The 21,132-nt window shown below is 32.5% G+C and overlaps 1 long non-coding RNA gene across 1 annotated transcript; it reads left to right on the forward strand.

Annotated features, from left to right (window-relative positions):
- Positions 1 to 13,504: 13,504 nt before the first annotated feature.
- Positions 13,505 to 16,571, forward strand: LOC113698258 (uncharacterized). Its single transcript, XR_003450162.2, has 3 exons — positions 13,505 to 13,747; positions 15,526 to 15,603; positions 16,349 to 16,571. It is a non-coding gene; the product is annotated as an uncharacterized lncRNA (long non-coding RNA).
- Positions 16,572 to 21,132: the final 4,561 nt, after the last annotated feature.

Raw genomic sequence — 21,132 nt, forward strand, 5'->3', positions numbered from 1 at the left:
TAAAACCATGCAACATTCTAACTGATTGAAAAAAGAATAAAAGAAAGTGCATTACCTGTGCAAACCGGCAAGCTTAATAAGAGCAAAAGCAGCAACACAATAAAGAACCTAAAAAAAAGGATTGCAGTGTTAAAAGCCTGTAAAACATACATAAATATAAGGTCCAGGTAACTGTTTGACACTGAGGGATATCACATGGCACATTTTGTAAGTATTAACAACGACAAAAATCTCAATTAAATTGTGCAATCGAAAAAGACTTAATTACAGTACCTATTTTCCATTGAAGAAGCAATAAAAAACATAGAACATAAAGCATAAACATGGCATAGAGAATGTAAGACATGAAAGAGAACGGGCAGAGGAAAAGGAAAAAATGACAGTGCAAAAGCATGAATAAAAGAAAGGAAAATGCAAAGGAATAACCGTAATACATGTACAACGAAAATGCAACTGACCTGAAGAACAAGCTTCTGGAAAGAAAAGAAAGTTGCAGGAGAAAGAAACACGATAGAACAGAAAGCAATATGAATGCAAAGGTTGAAGGCAGAAAAGAACGTAAAAGGAATCCGGCATTTAGCAAAAAATATAAAAACAAAGGGACAAAAAAAACAATAACATGATTAAGGAGGAGGAAAACGTATGGATGGTCATATCTGTCATAGGTCTAGAAATGACAAAAACAAATGAAAAGTACAGAAGAGCAGGTACTTTAGAAACAAGTGGTGCTTGAAAGGGCATTCAACATTTAATGCTAGTGCTAGAGGAAAAGCAACAGCAGTAGGAAACAAAAAAGGGGCTGATTAAAAATGGAAATTTTCCAATAAACAACAGCGGAGATTGGCAGAAGCACCGGTAAGAAAAACCGGCCCATTCTTCTGGTCTACATAGGATAACAGTAAGTAAAAAAAAATGAGGGTCAAAAACCAATAAAATTACAAAGCAACCAAGCAACTAAAACGTACATGCTGAACTAAGGAAACAATGAATGGCATAACAGAAAAATAAGAGATACCCAAGCATAAAGTAATACTCATAAATATGTACGTGGGCCATGTCGTGGATCAGAGGATGCAAAAACGGCACAAATAAAAGAGGAACAAAGAACAAAAAAATTACAAAGAAACCACACAACTATACCATCGATCTTCCCATGTGCTAAGTAAAAGAGGAATAGGAAATGGCATGACCGAAAAATGAATGACCACTAAGGCTAATCCTAATCACACAAACAACCGGAAAGGCAAGAGACCGACGCAAATGGACCGCAATAACCTCAACATTTCAACCAATACTGACATGACTGACGGAGACACTCTTTTATTGTTCATTCACCCAACTCCCCCTTTTCAATTGTTAGATTTGGATAAAAAGTTAAGGAGAAAAAATGGAGAGTTGAAATTCATGTGACAAGGGTAACCTCTCTTTTATCATTTTATCTTTTGTATTTGATTTCATGTTTAACTATAATATAAGTATTGTGTTTTCTTTGGATTTTACTACATGTTTCTAAAATTTATGTCTAGAATTATGGATGAACTTTCGATGATTGTTTGTGAAATTTGCTTGGCTATTTGATGCTATTATTGTGAATAAGTTATTTAGCACTTTTACTTTTACAATCATAATTAACTGGCCATTAATTGTGATAATCTCAAGGTGTTAAGTTAGTACTAGAAATTGTGATTTAACACTAATTCAAAAAAATACTAAATTTAGGGAGTACATTCATGAGAGTAGAGATGCACCTCTGTGGTCTTGATGGTTTATTCCATGTAATTTTATAAAAGAAATGACTTGTAGTTAATTTCATATTTACGAGAGTAGGTATGATTTAGTCACAAGTGTAGTTGATTTACTACGAGAGTAAGTTTCACATATATTAGAAAATTACGTCATAATTTAGCCAAGAAAGTAACATTCAATTAATTGGTAATTCTACTTATAACAGTAGTTAGGAATTTCATAACTCTAGAAGCTTTTTATTATTATTTTACTACTTTTATTTCATATTTGTAGAGTAGATTTAATTTCTTGTGTTTTTTATAGTATAAATAATAGGGTTTGAAAACCATCGGTAGTTGATCATCTTTCTTTATGGGATCGACAGCTAATATCTTCTATACTTAATAAATGATTTATATATTTACAGAAAATGGAGTATTTAAGTTTTTTAAAATTTGATGCAAAGGAAAAAGCCTCGTCAAAAGGAAAAATAAAGATCAGAAAGTAACGGATATTAAAGAATAGAAAGTAACGGATAAGGAGGAATAAAGATCTCTTATTAACGTAATTGAAAGAAGCAGGAAGTGGAGGTCAAGGGATGAAAACTTGAAGACCTACTCAACTCTTAAGTATATACCCTTAATTCCACGACAACAGAAGACTACTTAAACTCAATTTAGGACAAAAAGTTAATTATACCCAACTTTCATGCATGTATAACTTGTACCCAATTCTAAAATGAATAAAGAATCTGACCCATGTTTTTAAAGCCTAAATCAATCCTAAATTTGACAAAAGAAAGTTAAAGAATGAGTTTGATGCAATCTCCTTTATATTATTAAAACTAACATTTTTTCTGCTTGCCTATGTTGCATGGCAGTGAACGGCATCAATTTTTCAGCATCTTAGACCAAAAATTGTGGCATTCTATAAAATTAACCTTCCTTGAACATAACTCGACATGTGTTTTCAAACTCAAATCGAATTGGTTGGTCCAACCAGTTGAATTGGGAACAAGCCAAGCATCCAGTTTGAGTTATCTCATAAAACTGTCAAATCCAATAAAAAAATTGGGTTCAACCAAAAATTGGTAAAATTGATGAAAATCTTCTTCATTTTCTTTTGCTCCTCCTCGTCCTCTTCCTCTTCTTCTTCTAATCCTCCTCCTCCTCCTCCTCCAACCCATCAAAAAATAACTTTTAAACGTATTTCTCAAATAATATCTAATTATAGTTCTCACATTAAACAAAATGGTAAAAAGACAAAAAGATGGGGAGATGGAGATTAGAGAGGTGTGAAAAATAATTAAGGATAAAAGTTTCAGATTCATGACTTTAAGAAGAACAAACCAACAAAGACAAAATTGAAAAAGGAAAAAATGAAAAGAAGGAAAGAAAAGAAGAAAATCTGACGTCATTGTAGAGAAGTTGGAATAGGAAGAAAGAATTAGCAAAAGATATAAGGTGGCACTAGTATGAGAGGAAACGAGGAAGAAAAACTAGGGAAAGTAGTCTTAGAGTTAAAAGTTTTATCAATTTTATGATTTCACTCCTAGAGTACTAGAAAATTGTTAATACACCTAGAAACATTTTAGAAGCTACAGCCCTAAATTCCAAATAAGCCCTCAAATTTGATTCTAAACTTGTTGAATATGCATTAAATTGTCAATTGCATAAATTGCTACTTAATTATACTACCTTATTTGTATTTTCTTGTAAAGTATTTTAGAAACATCAAACATGCATTGAATCTACATTTCTTAGTATTAACATGTTTTTAGAAATTTTACATAATATATTAATTTTTAAAATTAAATATATTTATGACATCATGATAATGTCACTCCCTTATTAGATGGGTGTCGAATCCATTGGCTCCTAACCTAACCTTGATCGAGTTGATGTCCAATCCAAGTTTCAAAACATTGATATGAAGTTTGTTCATTTGCAGAGGTGGCAAGGGTTTGCTCCAAATTTGCTTCTAATGTCTGAGGCCACGTCAGCATGGGCCCAATAGACATGTTAGCCCAATATGGTGATGGCACTTCATGGCACATTATTAGTGGTCCACTGTAAAAGGGTTATTATCATTTTACCTCCTTAAACTATGGCTATGTTTGGATAGCAAATTTTTTCAAAAGAATTTTTTACTTATATCATAAACACATTTCTCAATACATCTTTTCATATTCCTGATCACTTTTTTATCTCACATACATCATATCACAAAAAAGTGCTATAGTAATTATTCCAAATAATTAATTGGAATAATACTTTATCACTACTATCAATTTCCCCCATAACGTTATCTTTTAGTCGCTTCATCCCCATAAGTAATTCAACTCAATATGTTAAGAAATTTTGGACAAAAATATCCTTTTACTCTATAGTATTACTACATTGTTATTACCACTTTATCCCTTTAAATTATAGTAATACAATCAGTTTAATTCCTAACATTATTTTCTGACCATTTTACCTCATCGTTAATCTAAACAGTATGGTCAAAAAATTTTAAATGTATTTACCCTTTTTATATATAATTAAAAATAAAAACGTTGGAATGGTTATTCTTCCTTTTTTCACTTTAAAAAATCCAAAAAAACATAAAAATAAAAGGATTTTCTCAAATTTCCTTTTCACACTTATTAATACTAGGAAAAGAAAAAGAGATAGGAGAGAAGAAGATAAAAAATTAGATCTTGTAAAAAAAAGAAAATAAATAAGAATCTAACATTATCGTATTACTATAAGATTGTCGGAATTAGGATTAGAATTAGGTGATAAACAAAAAAGTGAAATAATTTTAAAATAATAAAAATATTTAATTCTTTCTTATTTGTATTTTTTTAAAAAAAAGAATTGAACTCTCTCTCTCTCCCCCCTCCTCCTCCCTATTTTTCTATTTTTTTCAATGTTAATAAGATTGCCAAGAAAAAAAGATTAATATTTTGATTTTTTTTCCTTGTACTAAAAAGAAAAAGAGACACTTTAAGTTTTTTATTATACAAAGAGGAGGGTATTTTTTGTATAGTTTTTTTAACTTGCTAAATTGGTTTAATAGTGGGATAAATTACCTAAAAAGTAACTTTAGGGGGTAAATTGATAATGAGATTATAATTTATAGGGGTAAAGTGATGATAATTTTAAGGGCTAAACATATTTTTTTACTTTAGTTAACAGACTCCATTAAAGTTTGATAGTTAGTTTTAGAGATAAAGTGACTAATTAAGGGGGAAATTGATAATGACACCAAATATTAAGGGGATAAAGTGATAATGACCCACCGCAAAATGATATTTGGGTTCGAAGTTGTTGACGTGGTAATGCCATACCACTTCGGTCTACACATCATCAAGAGGCAGAATTGTAACTTCCTAATTGTTTCCTTTTTAAATATTTTTTAATTGTACCCCTTACCCTACACCAAATTATGCAAAAATTGACCTCTGCATATTTGATTATTTCCATCACTTTTCTCTAAATTTCCTCAATATTCTATATATTTGTCCTTTGGTTTCTTCAGCGGAGAAAACTTACACCATGTTTGATAATCTTATTTAATATTTAAATTTAATGGATTCAAATGTTAATATGTTCAGTTACGTTTGATAATTAAAAATTGAACATTTGAATTATTTAAATGATACTGAATTTTTTAAACAAAATTTGTTTCAAAAAATAAGTGATAAGCTATTCACTTATCACTTAATGTCATATAAAATTAAATCTATCAAATTTAGTACTTAACAATTCAATAACTTAATGGATTCAGTTTTCAAATTTCTGTTTTCAAACTTTAGTTTTATCAAACACACTTTTAGTGGGGAAGGAAGTATATAGTTTGTCCTCTATTCTCTTTCTCTCTTTTCCGAAAAATTTCATAAGAAAAGAGCCCAACAAATCTACCTTTCCTCTATAAAACCACTAACATTTGGCCTCGAGGTAAAATCTTAACATATAAATATATTTTTTTTGAATTGATGAAATGGTAAATCTTTGGTCAAAAAAAAAATTCATGATTGTAGTAGATAAAGCATATATTAATATCTGCAAAACATATAGGCTTTTAATAAAACTACAAAACTTGCAACTTCGTCAAGTTGAAGAACAAGTGACAGTAGTAGGGGAAGAATGGCAACGATACCTAGGCCAAAAATACAGGCCTTTTGATGAAGTGACATGGTAGGAGAAAAATGGCACCATGTGTAAGCAATATTTTAATTTTAATTTCTAATAAATTAAATTAATTATTAGGCTAATGTGATTAACTGCTAATGATAAATCACAAAAGCAATCTAACGGTTGGGGGCATGAGGAGAGCGAAATTATCCTTGATCTCACGGTTTAAGTTTTGACAGCAAACAATCACTAAGGTTAACCATTATTAAATAATGAAATAATGGAAAAATGGAAAAATATGTTTGTCTCCAAACTCCAATTGCATATTTGTATATTCGTTAGCTGGCACCTAATTGCATATTGCATATCTGCCCCATAAATGTCATCTCAGTTTAAGCTGTTTACAAGGCATTTATTGGTGAAGGTAGTGTTAGGATTTTATATAATTGTTAGATTTACAATAGTGGAAGTGTTCTAGGTTGCAAGTTTGGTAGACTTTTTTTTTAAAATATTTTGATCATGAATACTCATTCCTTCCTCATTTTTAATATCTTAGAAACCATTTAAATGACAAACTTAAATTACCTTTCAAAAAATTTTTATACCATGACCTTGCAATTAATACGTATCTTCACATAACCATAGGGTTTCTTCTGAGCTTTTGCTCAAGACACTATACAATTACAATCTTTTGTAATTGTAATAAGTTTTTAAAAAAAAAAAAATTTCCTAACTGGGAATGGGTGGGATTTAAAAAACGCAGGAGGGAGCAGAGGGATTAGAATCCAGAATTTGTAATTTTTGAGATTTCAATCAATCTTTTGCAATGAATATAGTGATGTATGTGAGATAAAAATGTGATTAAAATAATGTATTAATGATACAAACAAATAAATTTTGGCAAATAGTACACTATCCAAACAAACCCATAATTATCTTTTCGGGCAAAAAAAAGGAAAAAAAATCATCACTGGGGATTATGAGTTAAGGGTGTTATTTTACAATTAACCCAAAATGTTACCCCTTTTCAACTTGGGGTGGTGGATTGGTAGGGCTATTTCTTTGAATATTGTTGAAAAAAAAATTTCGGAAAAGTATGGCTGGTCAAGGGCTTTTTCTAAATATATGGCCAAAACACTTGGGCTAAAAATTTTTTCTTTTTTAAATCTAAGGCCCCCTTGTTTCAGAAAATGAGGGGGCTCCTTTTTGCACCATGGTCCCTACCACCACATGCAGGGACTGATTGACAAAAGGTAATTGTAGGAATTGTTTCAAAAATATGGTAGGACACATTAATTTTTCGCTTGACACTGATTATCCAGTTTTTGCCTTTATCTTGAAGTGTTGTGGAGTAGCAAAGAAGGAAGTCTAAGAAATTTCATCTTGACATATTTAATTTAATAAATTATGTGCTCATTTTTTTTGCTACCCTTTTTTTAATATAATAATTATCTATAATGCTTACAAAAATTCTTTTTACACTTACATTACTATCTTATTTCTTATTTTTGTAATTTAAATTAGATAACTGTCGTATTTACTTAAATTTAAATACTTAAAATCGCATAATTAGAACAATTTAAATTTAAACACTAAACTCTAAGTAATACAATTAGTTGTATAACTTAAATTATGTATTTATTTATTTGATAACGTTCCACAATTTTAACTTTTTTAAATAATTAGAATAGGTACTCACAAAAGTATAAAAAAAAAGAGGTAATCGATCTACACATGTCGTGGTAGGGACTATTGTGTAAAAAAAGAGTTCCCTCGTTTTCGAAACTAGGTGGGGCTCACTGCGCTTTGCGTGGTGTGAGGTTACAAAGTTGATATGCCCAGAATTGATGTTGCAAGGTTAATATACCCAGAGCCCTCAATGGCCGCATTTTCAAATTAAAAATCAATTTTGTATATAATTTTCTTTGTGTGGTTGATAATTGAAGCATTTTGTTGACATTTCAGTTGTGATTAATTTAGGTGTAAACTAAGACAGATAAGAGTTAACAAAGGAAATAATACTAATAAAGTTGAAGAGTATAATAACATGTATAATTGAGGTAGGCTCTTCCAATGCACTATGCATGTCACTACTTGTGAAAAGGGAATAAGTCAGAATTTAAGATACATTCATCGAAAAGTGCTCTCTTGCAGCTATGTCTAGAGAAATGCCTCTATTCTTTGCCTGGTCAGCGTCTTGAGAAATCAGCCAATTCTGTTGGAGCTATGTATTAGTGTTTAAAGATTAAACAGAATTGTCACAAAATTTGACATCTATACTATAGTAAGCGATTCTTCAAGTAAATAATAACTATTTGCTAAAGATATTACAGAGAAGGGAAAGTATCCAGTATTCATGACAAAACTCCATTAGCTTCCAAGTTTCCACTATCTAAACATCAATCAAATCCTGCCAAGAAAGAATCAAAATAGAATTTAATAACCACTATCAGAATGACAATCTTGTTAAACCACGAATAACGCACCAGTAGTTTTCGCCACGCTTTGTTGCAAAAATTTAAGGAACTACTAAAGTACCAAATATAAAAATAAAGTCATCAAGAACACGTTTCATACTCCTAAGTTTGAGCCATCATTATATTTGAATAAATACCTGTTGCCACTCAAACTTTTTCTCAAACATTAATGTTGGATGAATAAATAAACAATAGAAAGCAAATAAACAACATATGCATTTTGAGCCATCATCATATATTTGAATAATACCTCTTGCCAGCCAAATTTTCCTCAAACGTGAATGGTAGACAAATAAATAAAGAATAGAAAGCCAAAAAAAAAAAGCTTATACATTTTAGCCTATAAATCATGGACATACTGTTACGCCCCGAGCCCACACGTGCTCGTCACATGGCATCCGCCGTATTCTCAAATCCCGCTCAAGAATACAAGGCATCATTTAACTAGTCTAACTTTCAAAAGTACGAAATAATATCACTAAATAAAGTGCGGTACAAGTCTCATAAAAAGATAGTCTACGAATATCCAATATGTTCGTACATTTATTTCCTAATGGAAACAGCGGAATCGAAAATAAATAAGACTAACAATTAGAAGTAGCTAGCCTGCCACTTCCATTCACTTAAAACTAATAAAAGTCATCCTCAGGGTCTTCTACGTAAACCAACTCATACTCTTCAGAATCTGCAAGGATGGTAAAAAGTGTGTTGAGTGACAAATTGCCCAGTAGGTAATAACTACCCCTCTGTCGGACCATGTACTCGTAGCTTTACAGATACATATATATATATATATATATATATATATATATATAGATACAAATCAAATCATTTGCACATCGATCACATCCATAATTTGAAAGTAACGTCATTTATAAAACAATCAGTAGTAACAACTGGCAAGCAATTTAAAAGCACCTTATTGATAAATGAACATGGAAAATCATACCGTTGTAAATCATTTCGTCTCAATTCACAAGTCTCTTCACATCCACTCATAAATCAATTCATAAATCAGTTCATAAGTCTCATTTCATATCAGTTTATAAATCATTCTATATCACCTCATAAATTATTTCATCTTAGCTCATAACAAGTACATGTGATGACCGGCTACTGAGTACTTAGTCTAGAGATTAAACCCCTTCGAGGTGGGCGACCAATAGGTTTCATGACTACCGATTGGCCTCTTTTCATACATGGGTCAATCGACCGGACTTTATACCAGACTACCATGACTGTGCCAATCGGCTGGACTTTATACTAGTCTACCATTGATTTGTCAATCGGCCGGATTTTATAACAGGCTACCATGACGATTAGACAGGACTATAGCCCCTACCGTCTATTCCATGACTATTTTGAGCTTTACTTGTCAAAAATTCATTCCACACGTCACATACATAAATCTTTGATTTCATAAAAGATTCAATTCATTTGATATATAATAACATATCAAAACATTTCAAATAAGTCACATGGTCCATTTTTGTATAGTAAAAATATTACTTTCATAAATATCCGAGTAAAGCATTTAATCAAATATATTTCGAGTCAACACAACAAAAAAAGATTGAAAACAAAAATTTCCTTTTTTTTTTGCACTTTTGAAATCTCAAAAGGGTAAGTACCACCTACCTTTGTTTGGCTGCTCGAGTGGAACTAGCTTAGATCCTTGTATTGTACCTATCAAATGCATAGGTTCCCTAATTAGTTGTTATTTTCTATAGATGCATAAATATACAACCTCTAAATAAGTAAAAGATTCATATCTAGACCATTATACGGACCCTAATAGCATTTCCCTTAAATTGGATGATTTCTATCTTTGGAAAGTTTCTATTTTTAAAACGTTTCTTAACTTGGAACGTGTTCATTTTGTAAAGTTTCCTAATTTAAAGGAAATAATTATTTGTAATCATGTTTATTATCCTAACTACTATCTCACTATGTTTATTTATAATTTATGATTATTCATTATTATTATTATCATCCTCGTTGTCGTTAATTTATTTTATTACCACTTATATATATTAGATAGTTGCTATTATCTTTCCCTTTATTTCCACTTTTATGCGTGTATAGGTGTTATTATTATTTATGTATATATGTACATATGTATGTATATCTATATGTATATTGACTTATTATAATTATTATTGTCTTAGTTTATTCCCCTCGTATTATATTTTTATCTTCGCTTATATCCCCCAATTTATTTTCTCCATGTCCATGTTGTTATTATCCTTACTATTATCATTTATTAATTATTATGTACTATTATTGTTATGATTATTATTATTATTGTTATTAGTGTTATCGTCAGTATTATCATTTACTCTTATTATTACTACTATTATTATTATTATTTAAACGTTTCTTTTAACAATTTAAAATTTATCTCACCTCGTCTACATTAACCTCATAAGACTAAAGCAAAGTATTTTAGATTTTTCTTTAAATATCTTAGGCATAATAGATTAAGTACAAGTTTTACATGACCAATACTTCAATTCTAATAATTACTTTAAATTGGGTCTTGAATTTTAATATTCACGATATACTATAAAAATGGACTAGTTGTATTTAAAAATTTATTCCCCAGACATTTATTAAATTTATATTACATTTTTGGTCCATATCTAAACTATTTTTTCCCCTTTTTTCTGTCTTTTCTTCCTCAGGGGGGGGCCCATGGTTGGCCAAATGGCAACCATGGTTGACCATCTCTCTGGCGACCCAATCCTCCAATTCGTTGGCCAAAAAGGCCAACCAAACATTTGTTTATTGTCGCCAGCAAGTGCTGGCGACATCACCTCCGCGGAAAATTTTTTTTTTTCCTTCTTCTGGTTTCGGCGAACCTTTGAAATTCTTTTCCTTTGCTATCAGTGGTGGCGGCCCCCACTCGTCTCTCTTCTTTTTTTTTTCTTTTCGTTGTGGTGCTTCCGCAATGCTTGACAGAAGAAAGCAGCGGTCCCTTCCCCATTTTTTTTAACAGATCAATCACCCTATAATCCCAAGATTAAATCTAACACCCTATTTCTATTAACCCAGATACGAATCTTATCAAAACATATACATCTACACCTATATAGCAACAACACATGTCTATAAAATTCTTAGAACAATTAATACAACTACTTAAACTTAAAAGAGGAGTTTTCTTGCGTGAATTTGAGACTTACGGGTTTAGGTGCCTAGTCACCGGATCGATTGACGGTGTCGCCTGCTTCTCCTTCTCTCCTCTCTGACGACTCTTGCTCTATGGAGGCAGACGAAAGAAAGGTAAGGTTAGGGTTATTTTTCTTTCTAGGGTTTCAATAAAATCCTAAACCTAGCACTAGCCACTAGTAGGTAGTTTGGATAAGAGTTTTAGTTTATTAGGAACCCTTATCCCATCCTATAGTTATTTTATTTTATTTTTCCTAGTAATTTTATCCTTTTTAATTAATTGGGAAAATAAATAATAAAAACATATGCTAAAAATTGTGGGTTTCACATTCTACCCCCCTTACAAAAAGTTTCGTCCTCAAAACTTATGTATCTTGATCAAAAAGATAGGGATATCTGTTCCGCATGTCTTTTTCTAACTCCCACGTTGCCTTTTGCGGTGTATGGTTCGTCCATTGCACCTTCATGTAAGGTATGGTTCTTCTGCTTAGAATTTGATGCTTTCGATCCACGATTCTCAATGGAACTCCCTCCACTGACAAGTTCTCCGTTACCTCAATGGGTTGTTCCTCTAAAATATGGCTTGGGTCAGGTACACACTTTCTCAATTGAAAAACATGAAAAATATTATGTATCCTTACCAAAGCCGGCGGGAGAACCAATTGATATGCTAGAGATCCAACTCTATCTAGTATTTCGTAAGGCCCTACATACCTCAAACTTTACCTGTCACTTCTTCCAATTCTCATCACTCCCTTGGTAGGGGATACTTTCAAATATACCCTTTTCTCCCGGTTGAAACTCTAATAGTCTCCTTTTTAAGTCCATCCAACTCTTGTTTCGGTTCTGAGCTACTTTTAATCTTCCTCGAATAATCTTAATTTTCTCCAAAGTTCTTTCCACCAAATCGGGGCCAGTGATCAGCTTCTCACATACTTCACCCCAATATAAGAGAGATCTACACTTTCGCCCATACAACGCTTCAAATAGTGTCATATCTATCCCGCTATGATAGTTATTATTGTACAAAAACTCCATTAATTTCACCAACTTATTCCAACTATCCAAGAAGTCTAGATCACAAGCTCTTAGCATGTCCTCCTGTGAGGACCCAAAAATTTTCTTATTTATCGGATATTACCAGTTTACTTAAACATTTATTTACTCATTTTCTCCGAATTATTCATTTCGACCATTTAAAAATCCATTTATATGGAACAACGCCTCTTTTATATTTTAAAAACATTTTGTTGGAAAATTCACTTTTCAAAAATTCGTTTAGTTTGAAATAACAAGTACACGTTTTCGAGGCTATATTTGAATCAGGAGTGTATTAATATTGGAGAATTAAAAATGATCAATAGTAGATTAAGAAAGGTTAATTGAGGAATTAATATTAGACTCCTGTGAGGACTCGCAAAATTTATTATTTTAAATTCCTATTTCGAGCTCATTTGTATATTTAATTGCCATTTATTCCGAATAATATTTTCTAGCCTTATTAGACCTAAGTACATGGTTTTATAGTTTCGTTATATTTTTAAAACATCTCATTTCAAGAATTATTTTCTTATAAGCTTATTTAGCGAAAAAGTGAAAACGTGTCTAAACACTTTAGCCAATTGGGAGTACAATAAGCTCAAAAATTTGAGACCTATACAATGGTCCTAAAATAGACAATTTTAAGTTTAATCACACAAGTGATAGCTAGTGGTACAATCGTTATAAGAATTTCTCAAAAGTTTCAATTTTTATTGCGCCTAAATTAGAAATACGTGTTTGCACATGCGCGCTTAATTGAGGAACTTTCGACAATTATTTTGGGACAATTAAGAATGAATAATATTTATATAAATGTAAGTGCCCTAGAGGTTTAGTGCACTAGTGCAACAAACGTAAGAGAAATCGAACACAAAACGCGCGCGTAGGGCACTAGTTGTAATTGATTTGACGTATTTAAAATATTAGACGTCAAGCGTCTTATGTACGCAAAGGAACCAGCAATCTCATTTCATTTCTGCAAAGTTTCATGGATGGCTAGACTGCAGCAAAAAGGGACAACCGAAACCTTCATCATTTCCTTCTACAAATTCACCAAATCACTACCAAAACTTCCATAGATTCTCACCAAACTTCACATTCATTTAGCTTTTCACTTGGACAACAATTTAGGCTGAAAAAGGGAGGAGCTTCACGGTTTTCTTCAAGCTTCAAAGGGGCCGAAACTTCTGTCCTAACCAGTCATCAAAGTAGGTAGTAATCAATCACCTTAAACTTGTCTTATGGAGTTTGATTTATGCATTTGAACTGGAATCTTCACTTTGGTAGCTTGTATTGTTGGAAAAAAATTGGAAAAGTGGGCTCTATGAATTCCCACTCTTGGGTTGCTACTGATTCTGTGCTTGCTGAAGTTTATGATGTCGGATTAGTGTTTAAGTTAATGATTTGCTGAAGAAAAACTGCTGGAAACTCACGTTGAGTACAATGGCCAAGTTTGACCATTTTGCCCCTGTTTGTTCGGCCACTTTACTGCAGATATTTGAGGATTTAATGGCTTGATTGTGTATTTTACATGTTGTAGAAGTTGTGTACAAAATTTCGTTGAAAAATATTGAGTTTTGGTTGATCAAACGAATTTATTTCCAAAGCTAGTAATCTGGGAAACGGTTGCCGTCGTAACCAGACCAGTGTTCGTGTTTCATCCATAACTCTATACTCCGATGTCGAAATCAAGTGCCGTTAGCGGCATTTGAAACTAGACGTTTCTATGTTTCCAACGGTGTATAATGGACATTCTGGTTTTATGTGTGTGAGCCACACCATTCATCTGAAGTCGGCTGTCCTGTTTCTCCGTTCTGCCAAAATGATTTGATGATGCTGCAACTTTAGGCTTAAATTCGAGTCAGTTACATGCTGAAACTTGAAAAGATTTCTTCTGTGAAATTTTATCCCTATGAATGTATTTTCTAACACTATCAACCATTCCCAATTCCGAGTTAAATTGAGGGAGTTATGATCAAAATACGGCGACTGCCTCATTTTTGAAAACCTTAGATTTGGACAGATTGCCTTAAGAATTTTTCCAAACTTTGGTTGGTTGGTTAACCACCTTCCCGAAGGTATTTTTCCACAAATTTTGATAGAGAAATACCCTTCATATTGGAGTACCATACTGCAAAATTTGGTGTCAATTCAAGTCCGTTTCGACACTTAACAAAAGGTCCAAAGTCGGAACCAAATCTGGAAATTTTGTAACAGTTTTGAATTTTTCCCAACTTTGAGCTACCATATCTTGGTGCTCGAAACTCCGATTCTCGATCCGTTTGTTTTTCCCTAAACCTTACTTTCACCTCTAATTGAGCTATAAATTTCAAGGTCTGGTTTGCAACGAGTGAATTCTACCGAATTTCCAAAGTTAGCGAAAAACCAACCCCGGCTCAATCCTGGGTGATCTGGGGCAGCAACTTTAAACTCATTTTTGAATACCTTCCATTTAGATTCGTGAAACAGTGTCTTCTAGGAACTTTTAGTACTTTCAAAGACGATTCCAACGGTACTAAGTTTATCAATTTTTGACTAGTAGAAAAGAAGTTATGATTTTTCAAAGATTTTACCAAAAATCAAAAATTCTGGAGTTTCAAAAGAAATCCGCGCGGGAAGCATTTTTCTAGAATCCGGCCTTGAATCCGGCCAGTTTCTGGCCGGATAGGCGGCCGGATTGTAGTGGGAATGTGAAAAAAAAATGAGGATGGCTACTGCCTCCAATCCGGCCAAGAATCCGGCCGGATTGTGACATGGCCAGCCCACTTCCGATTTCGATCGTTCGTTTAGCAATTGTTTCGCTCGTACTCGTTTCCAACCAATGATTTTAAGGATAATAATCCGATTTTACTCGAGTCCTGCACCCTTTTGGAAATCCAATTTCAAAGACAAGCCAAACGAAGTTTTCAAAATATTTCCGAACCTTACTCGTGTTCAAACTTTCTCACCACCTGGGGACCTATAGTAATTATCTACTATTCGATGTTCAGGCACGCACGAGGACCTCCAAGAGGACCCTACCGTGGAAGTTTGAACTCTCAATCCAACCTACTTGCTTGCAGAACTTGGTGAGTGTCAAGTGTATGACTACTTGAACTCTATGGACTTGATTCATGCTTGGCTTACCTGATTACATGCTTAGCCTACTTGGTTTTGAAAAATGGAGTCGAGTGTGTACTTAATCGCACTCGTTCTCAATTGAAACAAATGACTCATGCTTAACATGGTTTGCTTGATTTACATGACCTGAAATACATGCTTAGACCTGTCAAATGCTTGAATACATGATATGGTATGCTATGGCTGCATACGTCGTTGGAGTGAATCTCCTCGACACTTACATGACACATGGGGGACGTCCAAACTCATAGGCCGACCTTGGAACTCGAGCCGGCATGGGCTTGGTCGGGAACCTCGGTGAGCCATGAGATTCACATGATAAGCTTGATCTATTGGAGAGATCTTGCTTGGCATACTCGTGGAGTATCGCCTCATAAATGTCGTGCGGGCCCGAAGCGGTGTATGGTGGACGGATGAGAAGTAAGTGGTGAACTACGGATATGAAATATCAACCCGGTTGACGGAGAGTCAACGCGGGAAGATATACGAATGACATCGGCAAAATGTGGAACTTAGCTCCTGAGAGCTACCATATCCTTGAATTGTTTTGGTTACATTTTGTTGGCATTATTAATTACTTGCAATTTATTACTTGAATTGTTACTTGGCTTGTTACCTGAGCTATGTGCCTGCATGTGTGTTCTTGGCCTCACGAGCGTTTTGCTCACCCTGTAGATTTGTTTTCCTTAACAGGATTGAACTTGGCGAGGTATCGAAGAAACCTTCCTGCTACGCTTTTGTTTAGGGTTTCTATTACTTTTGACTTTGTCTTGGCTTTTGGGTTGTATTTTGGAATCCGAATGTAACTTTTGGAGTATGATGTATATTTGGGATATATGATGGTTGTTGAACACCGATGTGCGGGTTGGATATCGGATGACTTTTATTAAACTTGAACGATTCCGCATTTATTGTATCTAAGTTATTGACTCGTTTGGTGTGGTCCAGCAATAAGTTTAAATGGAATTGCTTAAGTCCTGGCGAGAGTTAGGCAGGCGTCCCGCGGATACTCTTTGGTTCGCCTTAGGGAGAAGTGGGGGCGTCACACCTCCAATGTCTGAACGATCCTTTTTGACGATCCATTCATTTGGGGGTGGAAGGCGGTATTTAATCTTAAGTATCAATCCTTATAATTTCTTGGTAAGTCGACCAAAATCTAGACGTGAATTTAGGGTCCTAATTCGACACTATTTTCACAATTCACTTTTAGACTAGATATCACATTCTCTCCCCCTTTTAAAGGTTTCGTCCTCGAGACCTAAAAGACATAAACATCGAGATAAGTTAACAAAATTTCCAATGTTTTTGCAATATATCTTGGGAATTATTCCTATAATGTCTAAATTAGATTTCCCTATTTAATTTTATCAAGATTCTGCTGCGCACTCTTATTTTCCGCAATACCTTCCATCTTCATATCTATATAACCCAGATGAACATAATTTCTCTCACAAATCTGGCATTCTAAATATCGGCTTAGAATACTCCATAGAGATCAACTTATAAGAAGGATGCCATAAACACTAACAGTACCATTTCTTCTTTTGGTCACACATTCTATCCCAACTTACTTATCTACTATCACAAAAAGTAATCATTATCTCAATATATGGGTTCCTGCCCACTGTGTTTGTAATTAGTAACAGAAATATCTTATTTCTATCAAATCTCAAATCTAAAATAGTATCACACCTATTTCCAGATCCTATAACTTGAGTTATTATACCGCTAAGTGCCATGGAAATCTTACTTCCTTTGGTCATTTTTTTTCCGAGCTCAATCCATTTTCCGAAAACATTAATATGTCAAATATCATTTCACAAACTTCTTGATCATACAAATATACAGAAAATTTTGTACAAAAATTATCACCAAATTTTTATATTGGAATATAACAAGTTTATCATAACTTTGGTAAAGTATTTATCTATGCGTAGAATTTCAAACTCACTAAAGTTTAGAAACCTACTAGTGTTCGAAATACACAAGCCAACTAACTATACTTCTTACAGCGTTAGAATTTAGAGTACAAAGAGAATTTATCAAGAATTATTGTTAGATTTTTCTATACGATAAGAAAAAAAAAATTTGTAGAATACTTTTATCTAAAGCTCTTTTTGAGGTTGAATGAGTATATTAAAAAAAAACATTTTGCACAAGATCGTAGGATATAATTGTTCAATGTATTTATTCTCTTTTTTTATATAGATATATACATATATATTTAGAAACTATATTTACCAAGCAACTGTAAGGTAAAGGTACATATTTAAAAATTCTGATTAAAAACTATTTGTGCAAATAAAATTTTGGTTTCACCGTTTATTCATTTATAGGTAAAAAGTGTGTAAAATTATCTATTGTCAGAAATTTATAAAATATTTATTACCTGATCATGATGTAATAATGCTCGAACTAATAATATCAGCTAGTTTAATAATGTCTTGAGCATTAGATCTAATTATTGTAAACCTCAAAATAAGTCAACAAAATTCCAAGATCCAACGTGTATTGCTTGTGTTCGATGACATCATATTGTTGATCATTCATACTTTCGTTGTGCACTCTAATTTTCTCAATATTTTCAGTTATCTCTATACTAGACTTCAACTAGACATAAGATTATTCATAAATCTGACATCCTAAATGATAAACTTGAAATGTACTATAGAGATCAAAACTTATAAAAAAACACCCTAAATACCCTTTTATTATTTTTTTTGTAAGTGTCAATCATATCTGGCAGATGGGCTTGGTTACCTTTTCAACTTAACATATGCATATAGTCACCACTTACTTACTACAAATAATCATCATCTCAATACCTGAAGTCATTCCAGTAAATTCGTAACATAAAATTCTAATACCATTAAAGGTTATGGAGCCACTAATTTTCTTTTAATCCCTTATCCATTTCATTCCAATTCTCAAAATCACAAATATCTTCAGTATCTTTACACCTATTTTCAACTATCACAACTTGAGCTTTGATACTACTAAAAAGTCACAACAATCTCTTATTTCTTTTGATCAATTTTTCCATCTTCTTTCCATCTTCAAAATCATTAATTTCCAAACATAATTTCTCATACTCCCAGACCATGTAACCTAGGCTCTGATACCACTAAAAATGTCACGCCCCGAGCTCGCACGTGCCCGTCATATGGCATCCACCGTATTCTCAAATCCCACTCAAGAATACAAGGCATCATTTAACTAGTCTAACCTTCAAAAGTACGAAATAATATCACTAAATAAAGTGCGGTACAAATCTCATAAAAAGATAGTTTACGAATATCCAATATGTTCGTACATTTATTTCCTAATGGAAATAGTAGAATCGAAAATAAATAAGACTAACAACTAGAAATAGCTGGCCTGCCACTTCCATTCACTTAAAGCTAATAAAAGTCGTCCTCAGGATCTTCTACATAAACCAACTCATACTCTTCAAAATCTGCAAGGATAGTAAAAAGTGGGTTGAGCGACAAATTGCCCAGTAGGTAATAACTACCCCTCTGTCGGACCATGTACTCGTAGCTTTACTGATACACACACACACACACACATATATATATATATATACAAATCAAATCATTTGCACATCGATCACATCCGTAATTTGAAAGTAATGTCATTTATAAAACAATCAGTAGTAACAACTGGCAAGCAATTTAAAAGCATCTTATTGATGGAAAATCATAACGTTGTAAATCATTTCGTCTCAATTCATAAGTCTCTTCACATCCACTCATAAATCAATTCATAAATCAGTTCATAAGTCTCATTTTAGATCAGTTCATAAATCATTCCATATCACCTCATAAATTATTTCATCTTAGCTCATAACAAGTACATGTGATGACCAACTACTGAATACTCAGCCTAGAGATTAAACCCCTTCTAAGTGGGCGACCAATAGGTTTCATGACTACCGATTGGCCTCTTTTCATACATGGGTCAATCGGCCGGATTTTATACCAGACTACCATAACCTTGCTAATCGGCCGGACTTTATACCAGACTACCATGACTTTGTCAATCGGCCGGATTCTATACCGGGCTACCATGACCTTGTCAATCGGTCGGATTTTATACCAGGCTACTATGACAATTAGACAGGACTATGGCCCCTACCGTCTATTCCATAACTGTTTTGAGCTTTACTTGTCAAAAATTCATTCCACACGTCACATATATAAATCTTTAATTTCATAAAAGATTCAATTCGTTTGGTATATAATAACATATCAAAACATTTCAAATAAGTCACATGGTCCACTTTTGTATAGTAAAAATATTACTTTCATAAATATCCAAGTAAAACATTTAATCAAATATATTTCGGGTCAACACAACAAAATAAGATTGAAAACAAAAATTTCCTTTTTTTTTGCACTTTTGAAATTTCAGAAGGGTAAGTACCACCTATCTCTGTTTGGCTGCTCAAATTGAACTACCTTAGGTCCTTGTATCGTACCTATCAAATGCATAGGTTCCCTAATTAGTTGTTACTTCCTATAGCTGCATAAATATACAACCTCTAAGTAAGTAAAAGATTCATATCTAGACCATTATACGGACCCTAATAGCATTTCCCTTAAATTGGACGATTTCTATCTTTGGAAAGTTTCTATTTTTAGAAAATTTCTTAATTTAGAACGTGTTCATTTTGTAAAGTTCCCTAATTTAAAGGAAATAATTATTCGTAATCATGTTTATTATCCTAACTACTATTTCACTATGTTTATTTATAATTTATGATTATTCATTATTATTATTATCATCCTCGTTGTCGCTAATTTATTTTATTACCACTTATATATATATTAGATAGTTACTATTACCTTTCCCTTTATTTTCACTGTTATGCATGTATAGGCGTTATTATTATTTATGTATACATGTACATATGTAATGTATATCTATATGTGTATTGACTTATTATAATTATTATTGTCTTAGTTTATTTCCCTCGTATTATATTTTTATCTTCGTTTATATCCCTCAATTTATTTTCTCCATGTCCATGTTGTTATTATCCTTACTATTATCGTTTATTAATTATTATGTACTATTATTGTTATGATTATTATTATTAATAATATTAGTGTTATCGTCAGTATTATCATTTACTCTTATTATTACTACTATTATTATTATTATTTTAAACGTTTCTTTTAGCAATTTAAAATTTATCTCACCTCGTCTACATTAACCTCACAAGACTAAAGCAAGGTATTTTAGATTTTTCCTTTAAATATCTTAGGCATAATAGATTAAGTACAAGTTTTACATGACCAATACTTCAATTCTAACAATTACTTTAAATTGGATCTTGAATTTTAATATTCACGATATACTATAAAAATGGACTAGTTGTATTTAAAAATTTATTCCCTAGACATTTATTAATTTTTATATTACATTTTTGGTCCACATCTAAACTATTTTTTTCCTCTTTTTTCTGTCTTTTC

Source organism: Coffea arabica, chromosome 7c (assembly GCF_036785885.1).
Source record: "Coffea arabica cultivar ET-39 chromosome 7c, Coffea Arabica ET-39 HiFi, whole genome shotgun sequence".
Classification (NCBI taxonomy): Eukaryota; Viridiplantae; Streptophyta; class Magnoliopsida; order Gentianales; family Rubiaceae; genus Coffea; species Coffea arabica.